This window comes from Peromyscus maniculatus, chromosome 2, assembly GCF_049852395.1.
Source record: "Peromyscus maniculatus bairdii isolate BWxNUB_F1_BW_parent chromosome 2, HU_Pman_BW_mat_3.1, whole genome shotgun sequence".
NCBI classification, from domain to species: domain Eukaryota; kingdom Metazoa; phylum Chordata; class Mammalia; order Rodentia; family Cricetidae; genus Peromyscus; species Peromyscus maniculatus.
This window is the reverse complement of record NC_134853.1, coordinates 29,423,146-29,439,108: the sequence shown is the minus strand read 5'-3', so window position 1 is coordinate 29,439,108 and position 15,963 is coordinate 29,423,146.

Sequence of the window (15,963 nt, the reverse complement as noted above, 5' to 3'; positions counted from 1 at the left end):
CATAAAACTTGCTATGTGACCTTAGAAGAGTCCTGTTGTGGGATATTTGATCGCACTCTAACACTCCTGAGACTGCCAATAAAGTTAAACCTTGAATCAGGGACAGAGACAGCGACTAGTGGACTGGAATTGGCCATAGAGAAGCCAACAGTTTGGATAGAGAAGGTGCACAGGAAGGAAAGGGCGGGACTTGAGTTTGGGCTTCCTTTTTGGTTCTGTGATGAGGGAGGAGACATGCCTCTTGCAGAGTCTCCAGCCAAAAGGCAAGGTCAGTTAGTTGCTACTCAACCTCTATGAGCTAGCAGGTTTTCATCCCAGCCTTTGACTCCTGAGTGTTATTGATAAATAGAAAATAGAGGCTTAATTTGAACCTACATGTAGCGGTGGCAGAGCCGGGGCCTCAGGACCGGAAGCACCGCCAGGAGCGGCTGCGGGGTGCTGACTGCGGGACCATGGGACCACAGACAGTAATTAAAATATCAGTAGATTCATGTGCAGCTGCTAAGCCGACAGAAGAAATCCCAGCCCTATCCTGCCTGGCTCTGCTTGCAGGTTCTACTCCTTACTCTACAAGTTCTTAGGGAATCAAGCATGGCCAGCGGCCAAGCAATTAAAACAGGAAGCATTATAGCCAACGGTGCTTTCAGCGCTCTGCTTTTAGTGTTGAAAGGTAGATCACAGCCAATGAATGTTGGTAATTTGCCCAAACTGTACCAACCAAACTGCATCTACATATCCAATATAAATTCAAGTTCTTCTCGCAAACCTTTGATCCTAGAACCAAGAAAAGTGAAATGTTTATGATCCCATCCAGTTAGCTGGAGCTTTGTAGTACTTCCTATCATTGGAAAGGTGTAATACGGTCCACTGTAAGGAAGAACGTTTAGCCAGAATGTCAAGGACAGACATGGTGATCCTGCTGGTCAAAATACCAACAAGCTGAACCCCTAAAGTCCTTGCTAATCAAACCTTCATCTTGTTCAATTTGCAAAATATTGGGGCCTTCTGAAGCTTAAGAAGTAAATGTTTTTTATCTTAAGCTAGTCCTGGTGATTCCATGTTATTGTGATCTGGGTCTGGGAAAAAAAGAAATGAGCACAAAAAGGGGTGTGGTGCTTCTGGATATGGCTTCCTTAGCTGACTGGAAAAACGGACTGCTTCAGGCAGCCTCTGTGAAGCAGTGACCTTGGGCTGCCTTCCCACTGGCTCCACCAAGAGGTGATGATCTTGGGCTGGTGGCCCTTTCTTGCAACCCAGGAAGTGTCTGCTGATAAAACCAACTTTTTGAGGATGTCACAGTAAGATGTAAACAACTTGTATCCGTGCTGTCACAGAATCAATAAAACCCAAGACCACGGGTCCTGGGCTTGGTGTTAACCGAAGGAAGCCATAGCTTTGCTTAGTACATTCATTGGGGTTTCTCTGACTCACAGCCAAATACACACTAAGATCTGCACTAGTTAACATGTTTCCTTCCTTTTTAATCAGAAAATTTGGGTTTAAACACCCTATTTTAGTTAGATAAAGGCTTTGTGGTATTTTTTGAAAGCAACTTTTATTACTATATGGTCAAACTACTTCAATTTGGTGAGCAAAAGAAAAATATGAAACAGATTTCTTTGGAGCATTTTGTTAGAATCCAAGCTCTGTTCTAGAATTTCTCCTCTGAACACAGTGAGAAATCCCTGAGGCATTCTGTATGCTGGGAATGATGTCCCCAACAACAGCCTAAACCCATTAACAAGAAGCCTGAAGTAATTCATGTTGCCTTTAAATTACTTTTTCCAGTTTCCAAGAACAGCTTGGAAATCCTTGTATATAGTTTACACCAGCTCTGAGGCAGAGAGAACTAAGAACATCATAGCAGAATAGTAATTCTCCTGCAAAGGGAGAATGCATAAAACATGCACAATAGCAAGCACCAAGGGGTGTGAGACGTGTCTGGGTACAGTTAGGGTTTGAATCTGAAATGTCCCCCACAGACTCATGTTCTGAACATTTGTGCCCCAGCTTAGTGGCCCCATTCTGGGAGGTTGTGGAACTAGGCTAGGGCCTAGCTAACAGAAGTAGGTCACTTGAAAGTCATAGGTGGCCCCTAATTTCAGCCCCGCACTCTGCTCCCTGTTCTGTTGTGGTACAAGGAGTCTCCATCCCATGTTCCGACCACTGTCAGCTCCACCATGTCTTCCTTGTCACGATGAACCGAGACCCTCTGAAGCTGTGAACTACACTGCCCATGGTGGTTCGTGCTTGTAATCCCGACACTTGAGAGGCAGAGGCAGGACATTTAGTACACATTCTGGGTCAGCCTGGGTTACTTAGCAAGTTACAGGCCAACCAGGAATACATGGTAAAATCTCAACTCACAAAACAAACAGTCTGGGGAGATGGCTCAGTGAGTAAGGTGTGTGCTGGGTGACCATGAAAACCTGAATTCAGATCGGCACGCCACATAAAAAGACAGGTGTGGCTCGTATTTCCGTAACTCCAGTGCTGGGAGTGGGGCCTACAGATCCCCACTGGCCAGTCATTCTAGCCAGAATGGTAAGGTCCAGGTTTATTAAGAGACCTTCTCAAAAAATACAGAGTGTTAGAGGCAGGTATCCCACATTGACCTCAGGTCTCCACAAGCACATGCTTGCACGCGCGCGCGCACACACACACACACACACACACACACACACACACACACACACACACATCAAACAATAAAAAAGTGCATTTAATAAAACTGAAACTATTGTGGCCATCTTGGGGTCCAAGGGATACGCAGTTGCTGGGGCCATGCTGATCTGAGTGGTCTGAGCTGCCACCCGGGGCCAGGGTGTCATCCAGCCCTGAGCTGCTCCTGAGGTCCGTGTATGGCCCTACCACAGACAGGGCCAGGGTCTGTGTTGACTGCTGGGGGTCTGGGTCACCATCTGGGGTCATGTTGGAGTGCAGGCACCTCACCACTGATAGGCCCATTCCCATCTGAGAGACCTGGGCTGCCACCCGGGCCCATGGTGGCAACCCGGCCCAAGCTGCTGCTGCTGCTGGCCATGTCTGGATCCATGATCCTGATGTAGTTGGGGTCTGTATTGATGTCCCCTGCAATGTTACCACAGGGGCCCATACGAACTGTGTGTTGAAGCATATGTTGAAGTATGAGGGCCAGGCTGAGGTGGTCCCACCTCTCACTGGCCTAGGGATACCTGGTTCCCCCTTCACTGGAGAGCTGTTTTGGGAAAGCTGGTCCCACCTCTTGCCATGAATATGGGAGAGATGGCTCCACTCCTCACCTGAGGTGGGTTATCCTAGCCGCCTGGACTGACCGATTCAACTACCACCCAGGCACACATCCAGGGCTTTGAGTTGACACTCCCCAACATCTACCCTATCTGCAACCTGCAGGAGTGTATGAAGGGACTGGTCCTGCAGAAACTTAGCCTCAGCATCTCCAAATGCTGGACAAATCAGGGCAACAGAAGGATGTCAGAGATGAGTTTTGATGAGGGTCCAGTATTGATGGTGTACCAGAAGCCAGAGGCCTTGAACCTGACCAACAACACAACGCAATGAACATTTGCAAGTAAAGCTGTGTGGACAAAAGGGTCTACTGCATTGTATACTGTAGGTCCCAAGGCCACCAAGATGAATGAAGGTGGGATAGAGACAGGAAAGACACAGGAGTGAAGTGGGGTTGTTTTGCTTGTTTATTTGCTTTTTTGTTTGTTTGACTTAATAGTCTTATTTGTAGTTTTTATTTATTTATATTTATTATTATTTGTAAGTTTTCCTTTGGGAGATGCTACAAGGGTGAAGGGCAGATATGGAGGGACTAGGAAATGAGTGGGATTGGGGTGCATGATGTGAAATTCCCAAAGAATCAATACAAATTAAGCTTAAAATAAAAAACCCCTGAATCCATGAGCCAAATTTAATCTTCCCTCAAGATGTTTCTATTGGGTATTGTCTTAGGGTTTCTATTGTTGGAAAGACACCATGACCATGACAGCTCTTATGAAAGAAAGCATTTAATTGGGACTTGCTTATAGTTTCAGAGGGTGAGTCCTTTATCACGACAGGGAGCATGGTGGAGGCATTGCAGCACACACGTGGTGCTAGAGCAGTAGACACCATGCGGGAAGGGGTGGTCATGGACAAAGCCCACACCCCTTGACACACTGCCTTCAACAAGGCCACACCTGCTCCAACAAAGCCACACCTCCTAGTCCTTTCCACATAGTGCCATTCCCTGATGACTAAGTACTCAAATAAATAAAGCTATAGGGACCATTCTTGTTTAAACCACCACCAGGATTTTGTCATAATAATGTGAAAGAAACTAATGCACTACCTTTGAGTCATGCTTAGATTCTTGGAGGAGCCGGGCGGTGGTGGCGCACGCCTTTAATCCCAGCACTCGGGAGGCAGAGCCAGGCGGATCTCTGTGAGTTCGAGGCCAGCCTGGACTACCAAGTGAGTCCCAGGAAAGGCGCAAAGCTACACAGAGAAACCCTGTCTCGAAAAACCAAAAAAAAAAAAAAAAAAAAAAAAAAAGATTCTTGGAGGAAGGGCATATGGAAACAATGGCGTGTCCTGTTAGGTTAAAGGCATAGGAACCCATGAGACTTCTGAGAGGTGCCCACCTCCACAGCTAAGGCTGCAGATAAGCAAAGGGCAATGCAGCCTGTTCCTGCAAAGAACTGCACAAGAAATGCAGGGATCTACATACAGGCTAAGGCAGACCCTTTGGTCTTTCTCCTCTCCACCCTCCACATATATGCTGCCACCAAAAAGAACTCTGATCTTTACCTACCCCTCTGATTGCTGACTTTTGACTTCAGCAAGCTTACTAGGAGCTTCATGTTCTGGCCCACCTTACTGAGGCTCTTGTATGCCATGAATCCTTTGTCCCTTAGCCCAACAGCCTTTGCTCAGGCTAGCCCCACACCTTACATGTCTTTTCCTTTCATCTCTGTCAATGAGCTTTTTCTGAAACCTGCCCTAATAAGGCTACCTACGTTTACATGGTCTCTTCAATTGGTCCCTTTGTCCCTTATCCTCATCTTTCTCTCTCCTTCAGTGTGTCCCAGAACCAGGGAATAGGAGACAGTGTTTGTTCAGCTCTGTGGCAGTGGAAATGCTGTGGACTCTGGAGTCCTGTCATCTGAGTATTGTGCCCACCCCCTCTCCCAAGGACCCTGGTTATCTACTTAAATACCACCCTTCCCACAGTATTCTGTAATTGCCTGTGGGCCTGTGTATCTCACCCTTGGCTGTTTCCACTTTCAGACACACGTCTGTACTACCCCAGCAAAGAGAATGGTCTGGAAGCACCTGCAATGGTGTACTGTGGGAAACAGTGAACGCATGCAGCCCAGTTGCTTTTCTTCTAAACATTATGACCTTGGGAAGTTACATAACCTCTCTGTGACTCTGACTTCTCAGGAACTGGGGCAATCACACCTACTTGTAAAGGTTATCGAGGCAATCTATATTTTGAAGAAAAAAAGACTATAAATGGTGTTGTGGGGGCCAGAAAATGAGGGAAGATCTGTGTCACCGGAGTGGTGAGTAACAAGTCCCATCATGATGACAATAGTGACAACAGCTGGAACCTTTTCATAGCTCTCACCTGCTCAGTGCCTTATACCATTGTCTCGTTAACTCCACCTAACATTTTGAGGGAGGTATTATTGTAGTCATCACATGAATAAGAAAACTGGGACCCAGGAAGCAGAGAGCCAGCCCAGGTGGCCGAGCTGGGAATGAGAGCAAGTCTTAGAGGCTAAATATTGTCATTTCTGCACCCATGACATGACAGCTGCTCTCCTGGGGTCAGCTGTCCTCATCTGGCATTGAATCTTAACAGCTCAAAGGATAGCAGGTACAGTGGGTCCTGAGAAGATCAGAAGAGGAAACCAAAGGGACCTTCACAGAGTGTGAGGGAGGAGCTGGGATTCTGCTTGGGAAGTACAAACTGAACCAGCCCGGGGAGCTAATCCACAGAGAGGTCAGGAGAGAAAGAAAGAGGAGGGGTGAGTGGAGCTGAAGAGTGGCTAGGCTGGTGACGGACAGGGACTGAGATGTGCTTCTGTAATTTGATGAGGTGATGAGGGGCCAAGACTATTTCAGGCTGCACTTGTGGTAGATGTTGACCTGCAAGGAGGTCTCGTCCTCTACTTCATGGTCAACAGAGGGGAGGCCAGCAAAGGTACAGGTGTGTGTGTGTGTGTGTGTGTGTGTGTGTGTGTGTGTGTGTGTGTGTGTATGACAGAGACAGAGAGACAGAGATACAGAGGCAGAGAGACAGAGATAGAGAGACAAAGAGACAGAGACAGAGAGACTAAGAGAGACACACACACAGACACACACAGATACAGACACACAGACACAGACACACACACACACACACACACACACACACACACACAGGCATGTTCAACCTCACAAGCCTCCCCAGGAATCCTTCTCATTTTCTTCCTCTCCGAGTTTGTCTTCTGTTGTTTCCAAAGTCTGTAAGAGGTATTGTGGGTAACAGTTACAGACTGTGGGATATTATAGATCAGATAGGCAGAGAGGCAGTGAGTTAGAAACAGCAGAGTGTACTGGAACACAATGGATGAGTTCACCTCCAGTTACAGGTCTCTCTTCAAACCCAAGGTCTCGTCTTGTCCATCCAGGGTCAGTGGAGCTTAAAGGCAGGAGTTGGGGCTGGCAGAGGACTCCATTTTCTTCTCACACAAGTTTAGTTATGCATCTGTATTTGGGTCAGTTTACTCAACTATGAAATGAGAATGGGAAGGACTTCACCTGTGCTGCGGAGACATGCGCAAGGACCGCTCCTGGCAACTGTGTGCTTGGCGAGAGGAGGTTGCTGCTCTCTCTTGTTCTCTCTGGGGCTGCAGCAGGAATGGATCACTATTTACCCATAGGCTTCTCATGCCTTTAGGTTTGGTTAACCAGAGTCTGCACAGTGGGACAGAGTCAATCAATAATGGAAAACTCCAGACCGAGGACTTTCTTCTATGCTGGAATGAAGTGACCACAATCTTCAGGAACCTTTAGAGCCACATTTCCCCATATCTTTAGGGCTCTATTAGGCCCAGTCCTGCTGGGAGCATCTTTACGTGTGGGTGCCACGGCAGGCCAAGCTCAGGCTGAGTTTGTAATTGCCCTCCATGCCTCATGGGTGGAGAACGGTTCAGTTTCAATGTATCTCTCATCTTTCGATCCCAATGTACATTGGGGGATGTACACGTTACAGCTATAGTCTGGTACATGCCAAAGTGATTTTATTTTGGGAAATTGGTGAAGGGGTTTTGCCTTTCCCTCTCTCGAATTTTATTTTTTATTTTTTGGGAGAGGAGAGTTAGAATCTACTGGAAGCAGAAGGAAATTCTGGGCATGCTCAGAGGCTGCATCCTGGGAGAAGGAAAAGACATCTCTTGTCTCCTAGATGGAACCCCTGTGGTTATCCAGCCAAACATTGCCTGTCTGTATTTGCCTGTCGCCTTGAGAGGTAAGCATACTCAATGCCAAGAGGCCTCCGTCAGAACCCTCCACAGGAGATCCTTTCTTTCCCAACTCAAGCAAGGAACACTGTATGACATTATTTCCTGACAGCAGAGAAGACTGAACAAAAATAGGCAGAAGCCAAGAATGATCTTCATTCTGATTCGCAAGCCCAAGTCTCCTGTGGCATTTGATTTAATCAGATCAGTGTCTCCATAAACGTTCTATGAGGCAGTGCTTTTGGATTGGGCATGGCCCTTTACTGGAGACTTTTTTCATAGTGGAGTGTTTATGATTTACTAGCCCCCTTGAAAGCGCTGAATTGATAGGGATTACAATAGAACCCCTTGACAGAGTCTTCTTCCCCCTCACCCTTCACACTGTCTAGCAGTCCTGCTTGAGAAGCTGTACGATTTTTTTTAAAACTTCTCTTAGTCTTATCAGATGGAGATGCCAAAATATTTTGCCAGCTTCCAAGGCAACTAATGGAGAAGGCAGAGTTGTTGCTGTTCAGATATATCCTTGGGAGGCACGTGGGAGCCCATGGAGCTCACAAGTCACATGTGCCTGGCAGAGAGCATGAGCTAACAAGCTTGTGTGACCCAGGCCAGTCCCATGACTCTGGAGATCAGCTCTCTTCTTAAGCAATGACTATATTCTGGTAGCTATCCCACCTGCCTATACAGTTGTGGGAAGAAGACTCAGTAGAATGTCTAACAAGGGAGTTTGAAAGGCCACATGTCAAACACATGCGAGGGACAATAATTATGCTGTTATGGCCATCTGCCCTCACCCAAAGCTAGTGTGGAGAATTTTATTTCTCCAAGGGAAAACTTCTCTCTTTCCAAGTTGAAATAGTTAGATTCCGTGGGTTTTATGGGACAAAGTCACTATCCTCTCTTACTGGAAATGAAATAGTATCTGTTGCTATTGACTCAGATAAGTCTGAGTTTTATCTTCGTACCAGCTTTACTAAAAGACTTCTCTACGCACTCTGTTCTTGGATTTGGAAAACATTACAGAAAACATTGCTTGCTCTGTGGCTTTGGAGAGCTGTTCTGCACCCACATGGAGCCAGCCACTTCAGAGTTCTGAGTTCTTCGTAGAGGGCTTTGGTTGAAGACAATTTCAGGAAAAATGGAGGAGCCCGCAGTATGGCACTACGAGGACTCTCTGTATTGATCACTATATTTACAGGGTCAAAAAGGCTAAAGTTAGAAAGTTATCTGGGCCAAGATATGAAAATTAAGCTTCAAAAGTAGGTTGAGTAATAGGTAGGTAAATATAGGTTAGCAATGGCCAGCTGCTTTGTGTAAAGGCTCTCCTGACTCCTCTACCCAATACATCCTCATCAGTACTAATAATGCCACACCTCCAATGACTGCTGCATATGTGGGACAATGAGTATGTGTGAGTGCTAAGCCACTGCATATATATCCATTCTTTTGATCCCTGCATAGCTCACCCACAGGTATTTCTCCCATTTTACAGAGGAGAAAAAGAAGCCAAGGAGTGTTCGCTGCTTCCCAAAGTGAAGGTGTTAGTGTTGGCAGTATCCCACAGAACGCAGAATAAGAACTGGGATAAGTATGCCATTCTGTTTGTACACAAAATTGCATTTTAAAAAAAATGAAAATGAAATCACTTTACACCAAAATCAAAGTGTCCTGGAAAATATATCCCAAATAAAACTGACCCACAAACTCACCCTAAAGTCCAACCTGGCTTTATATTGATGGGTTAACAGAGAGAGGCGGTGACATTTCAAAGCCCTTCTTCCTATCAAGCTTTCTGACCAGGTGAGTCACAGGAGAAAGCTGCAGCTTTGGCCACAGTGGAAACACTCATTTCCCCAGCTGCTCAGCAGTAGGACATCAATACTTACTTTATGTCCTGGATTTTCTAGTCTTAACATTGCTTTTAACATGATGAAACCAACTTTTGTTATCCCCGCTGGAGTTGCGTTCTAAAGGTCCTATATTTAGGCATTTTCTCTTCTTGCTTAGCAGGAGTCAGGATAAGAAACTCACCAGGCTTGACTGTCAGCTGCCAAAAATAAATGTCCCTGCTCTTTTAATCTCCACATTCTATTTTGCCAAGCTTCATTACAAAGCCCAGCTACTCTATGAAGTGTTTTCACACTGCACGAGTTAGAGAGCCTGACTTTCAAAACCCTCGACATGTGCTTAGTTATCATTCAAAAGAGCAGAGAATGTTTTCTTGAAATTCTATCCTGTTTAAAAAGTTAATTTCACATTAAACCATGCTATCAATGGATGCCCCAGAAGTACCAGGCAGAATAAGTTCTGGAACTTTGCCCAGTATGAAATTGAAAGGAGAGGAAGGCCAGCAGTCACTGAACCACCCAAGGCTCTTCAAACCCTCAGTGTACCTATTTCCTCCTAATTGACACCTGTCCCCCTGGGGGGGGGGGGGTCGTTCAGAGGACTCAGGAAGCTAAGGAAAGGCTCACAATGCTTGGAAAGTTACAAGATTCCGAAGGCTTCTCCCAAGATGATATTGCTGGGGTCGGGGTGAGGATGGGCGGAGGCTGTACCAGACCAGGATACTCTCTTTAGTGTAGCTGTGGTATGCTGGGCAGGGAGCTCTCAGGTATACGGTTTTCTTGAATCATCACCTGTGCTGGGGTAGCTTTACAGTGATGTGGCTGCTTTGTGTCACCCCTATTTCTGCAAATAATCCCAATAAACTGATTGATTCAAAATAAACTTTGGTGAAATTGTTTCTTCGGTAGCTCATATCTGAAATGAACAGACTTCATCTCACGAGGAAGTCATGCCACGAAGCCTGATTAGAAACCGGTAAGAATTTTTAAAATGTAAATTTTATGAAAACAGTGTCTATGGTTGCTAGGAAAGACAGTTAGGGTGCTTATTTCATAGGACATCTGTGCTGGTTAGTTATTGTTGATTTGACACAAGCCAGGGTCATCTAGGAAGAGGGAACCTTGGTTGAGAAAATGTGTCCATTAGATTGGCATGTAGGCAAGTCTGTGGGACATTGATTAATGATTGATGAATAAGTCCAGTAAGAGTAGTACCATCCTTGGGCAGGTGGTCCTCAGTTGTCGAAGAAAGCAGGCTAAACAAGTCATGGGGAGCAAGCCAGTAAGAAGCATTCCATCATGGCCGCTGCTTCATCCAGTTCCTGCCCTGAGTTCCTGCCCTGAGTTCCTTCAATGATACTCTGTGGTCTGGATGTGTAAGCCAAGTAGACCCTTTCCATCCCCAAGTTGCTTCTGGTCATCATGTTTTATCATATGAACTGAAGAAAGCTAGGACAGCATCTAAAGAGAAGACTGCCTTGGGGCATGTGGAGTGTGCAGCTTCAATTCTGCTTCCTTTGTCCCTTGTATCTTTCTAGCCATATTTTCATGTATCTGGTTGTGTCCAGCATTTCAGCACTTAGGACCTGAATTCCTGTTATTTGCTAGATCCCCGGGATCCAAAGCTGTTGTAATGATTTATGCCCTTTGAGAAACCTTCTATCTATTGACAGAAATAGGTAGTGTAGGTGCCATGAAAAGATTAATTCCTGTCACAAAATGAATGGAGCAGAGCTGGGACTGTATAACTTTGGGGATCCAGGGATGGACGTGCTGATGAGGTGGCACTTAAGCTGGGTTTATCCAGCCAGGGAGAGAATTGGGGAGGGTACAACAGATAATGGGGATGGTGAGTGCAAGAGGAACAAATGTATTAGAGGTAAGGTGAATCCAGCATGGTGATCATGTTAAAGGGAGTAAGAAAAAGATTAACTCAAATTTCAAAGGGTCTTTAGGATAGGAATTGGGGGTCACAGGGAAGCAGAGACTGCAGGGAGGTCTCAAGGGAGTTCCTGGTCTGCCCAGGTGTGTCTTGGAAAGGTAACTCAGTTAGAAAGGAGGAGGCATGGGCTTACTCCAGTGCCCGAGGGCTATCCAAAAGTACAAGGATGATAATGGGCTCATGCATCCTGATGTTGGGGAGCGCTGATCCAGACCCAGGAGAATCAGTGGTGTCAGGGCTGATAGACAGAGGACTGGCATCCTACTTGGAGACAATCAGGCAGAAAGAGAGAGTTCTTTCTTATTCAGCCCTTTGTTCTATTCAGGTCTCCAACTAACTGATGGAGGAGAGCCACCCACACAGGGGAGGACAGTTTGTTTGACTTTATACATGGATTCACACGTTTACATCACTTGGAAACATTTTTGCAGACATAGTCCATCCAAATTTCTGGGTAACTTGTTGACCCAGTCAAACTGACACACAAAATTCACTGTCACAGGGCCTGTGAGATGGCTCAGTGGGTAAGATTGCTTGCCATGCAAGCCTGGGGACCTGAGTTTGGTTTCCAGAGCCCAGGTCAAGGTGGGAGGAGACAACAAACCCCACAGATTTGTTCTCTAACCTCCAAACATATGTGATGCCATGCATGAGTCCCACCATACACACACACACACACACACACACACACACACACACACACACACACACACACTAGCCATCAGAGCCAACACCTCTCAGTCACTATTTTCCTGATTACTCCTCTGCCTTGCCACCTATCTGTTTCCAGAGAGACCATCCAAGAAGCCAATCTGTTCCTCCTCTGCCTTTGTGAAGTCCTTCTGAGGCTTCTGATGCCACAGGACATAAGGCAGGGGCAGAGGATCACAATTCTCCATGCTGCAGATGAATCCTCACCTCACCGATGTGGATTTCTTTTGAAGATGCTGTGGGCTCCGACCTCTCTGTGTTTTTCTCTTGTTGGGGGCCTCTACCTGAAGTACCTTTAGCTTCACTTTTCTCTCTTCCTTCTCTTCAAGTTAGCTCCTAAATTAAAACTTTAAGATTCATCTTTGGCCATTCCCTTGTTGTAGAAAACCTTTCCAGACATCATTTCCCTCCCTGCCCTCAGGTGAGAACAGTGTCCATGGGTTCCAAAGCATCCTCCTGAGCTCTCACGTCTGTCCTTCTGTATTACAGTAGCAACAGAAAATGCACTTCACTGTTAAATGTCTGTTATATGCTAAACAATACACATTACCTATTATCATCCTTGTGACTGTAGAGGGTAGACATTATGAAGACCCCCATTGCAGTGATAAGAAAACTGGTTCAGAGGAGAGAAGTAAAGCCATTTGTTCAAGGCCATGACTGGTAAGAAATAGTCAAGATTCCCAGCCAGGTGACCGTTCACCTCGTACTGTGCTCTTTTCTGTGCTGTGTGATATGTTTCATCCCCCCAGACCATGCAATGGGCAATGACAGTGCTCTTCATCTTTTATAGGCACCGGGCACAATGCTTGCTGTACAGGAAAACGTTGAATGAACACAGATGAACGAGTGGATGGCAGAAGTAAAGAATAAATGGGAGGTGAGGGAGTAGAGCAATCACAGGTTACTCCATTAGAAATCTGGAGTAAATAATGAAGAATCAAGAAAAAGAATTGTTAGGTGATTGCCAGAGAGATATACAAAATTAAAGCAAATAAGTGTGTGTGCTCCAAGAACGAACATAGTCCACTGAGAGATCATGCAAGGAGCTTAGGTGATGAAGACAGCCCTTGAGGACTGCTTGCATATTCTAAATTCAAAATTCAAACTTTTATTTTTTAGTGTTTCTCAAGGATGCAGCTCCTTGAGCCTTCCATTTAGAAACTACTTATTAGGTATTTGTTGATTGTCGAGGAAAAGAACAATGTGACAGAAGAAATCACGTTGGTCGTGTCCATCTGTTTCGCCCACATTAACAGCTGCTTTTAAGGTCAAGCCTGGAACATCCCAAGTAATGAAGTAAGCCACAGAACATGAGACATTCAAGAAGCCAAAGAAGAGACAAACTTTTCTATGCAAGGCCAGGGGCAAGTAAAAGAGCCATGACCACAGTTGCTGACTGACAGCCCCGTAGTTCCCGAACCCCTGATCTTCAGATTCTCAGGCCAGGCCTTGAGCTCAGCTTCTGCTGTTTGGCACAGTGAGCTGTGCACTGATATGAAGTCAGGCAGAATAGAAATCACTAGGGTACTAGGCATGGAGTCGGGGAGCTCTGTTATACTTCCTGTTACCGGAACCAAACTCAGATATTACTGGGGACCTCTTTACCTCTCCGCAAGCTTGTGCTTGTCTAGGCCTCTGCTTTTCTAGCTCAGTCTGAGAAAGTCTGTGCATTAGATAGAAGTAAAGATGGAAAAGTCCTTGCATTAGAGACATAAATTGAATATATTTATGCCTTATAAAATATGTGTGTGTGGAATGACTAAATCAAACCAATTAATATACTTATCACCTCATAGTTAACATTTTAATCCTGAGAAAACTTAAAATCTCTCTTAGCGCGCTCTCTCTCTCTCTCTCTCTCTCTCTCTCTCTCACACACTCTCTCTCTCTCTCTCTCTCTCTCTCTCTCTCTCTCTCTCTCTCACACACACACACACACACACACACAATCATATTTTACAGTATTCAGAACTGAGGGGTAAGCAAACTCTTTTCCCTGGAGCGGCACCTCCAGCCACTAATACATTTTAATTCACTGTAGTCACCACTGCCACACCAGATGCCCTGTTCTCAGAGCATGAGGTTCCTCTTGTGAGGCTGGGGCCTCAGACTGCACACCAGCACCATTTAACATTCCATTCATGCAGTAATATTCCTTGCTCTGACTCCATAGCAATATGCTAATTGGTGAGTTAGCTCATAATGAAGTACCATAGAGTGAGTGGCTCACATCACACACACTACACGTGCTCCATTCCAGAGAAGACTGGATCCAGGTGTTGTTTATCTCCATGTCTCCTGAAGGCTGTTGAGGAAGGATCTGTCCCAAGCCTTTCTCCTTGTCTTGAGGAAGGCTGCCTTTGCTTCCTGTCTCCTTACGTCATCTTCCTCTGTGGGTGTCTGTCTCTGTGTCCACATTTCCCCTTTTCATCAGTCATGCTGAAGGAGACTCCATCCTACAGGCTTTATTTAACTTGATCACCTTTGTAAAGATTTTAGCTCCCAAAGCCTTTATATTTTGAGGTCAGGACACCAAGCTATATTTTCTGGGGGTTGCCATTCCATCTACTTGCCAAAGAATCTTCTAGAGATTGCATGGCTTGCCCAAAGATTCTCCTACACGAAGAGCGTGTGGGTGTCAGTGGTGGGGCACTTCTCACTTGCAGTGGGTGCCTTGTGTTGGTGAAATAGAATTAGAAACAAAGCCTCCTACCCACAGAACAGCTCTTCTCCAGAGCGAAGGAGAAAGGAAACAGTTCTGTTGTTGAATAAGCACTAAAGCAGAATGCGCGCACATCATGAGAAAACTGCTAAGGATACTGCAGAGACAAGGGGATAGGCTCTTTATAGGCAAGTAGAGACACTCCATCCCACACGTGTTCTCAGGATCCACGGTGCCCAGTCCTCAGGTAAGAGGACGTCCCAGGACAGTTTGCCATGGAGCTATTGTTAACGCACTTGGTTTGGGGCCATCACATTCTTTCCTCCCCTGAGTATTTATAAACCATTCAAAGGTTACATAAATCCCTTGATGGCTTTTCAACCCAGATGTCTCCCTCTCTCAAGGAGATGATGAAAGTGCTTGCTGAGCAAACGTAAGGACCTGAGTCTGAATTTCCAGACCCTGTGTTCAAGCTGGGTGCCGTAGTGCGAACTCCTTCCATTGCAGGGCTCCTATAAAGAAATGGGGTTAGAGACAGGAGGATCCCCAGAAGCTCTTAGGCCAGCTAGCCTGGCATACACAGAGGAACATTAGCAAAGACACCACGTCTCAAAACTAGGTGGAAGGGGAGAACCAATACCCAAGGTCTTGAGCTCTGTACATGTGCGTCAACACACACGCGCCTGTGTACACACAAACAGACAGACAGACACACACACACAAATGCATGAGTACACAAACATTCTCACTCACACATAAATCACATGCATAAAATTTTAATAAGTAAATAAATAAATAAATAAATAAATAAATAAATAAATAAAAGGATAATGGCCAAGAATGATTGTGACTCTTTCAATCAGGAAACAGGAAAATGGGAGCCTATAGCCCTATTGAAATATTTATTTAAAATTCATTGGGAACATTATTATTTTGTCATTATTTTTGAGAATTCCACATCTTATTTTTTTTCTTTCTCAGTGTCACTTTTATTGCTTGTCTTATACTGAAATTTCCATACTAAACCAAATGAACTGGTTTCCTCCTTGTCCTTCACAAAGGCGGTCTAGAGTTAGGGTCTGTGCTCCACACTCTCTAGCAGTGAATGTCCCCCTTTCATTCTTCTGAGGCTCCAATAGGTGACCTGGAGTGTCCGCCGTTCTGGCCTATGACTCATCAGGATTCTTCAGGGAATGTGCTGGGTCAAGCCTGTTCACCGATGTAAATTCAGAGTACTGAGGTGTAAAATGGCCTCAACAGCACTTTGACATTCTTAGACTTCTCCCATTTATGCCCCAG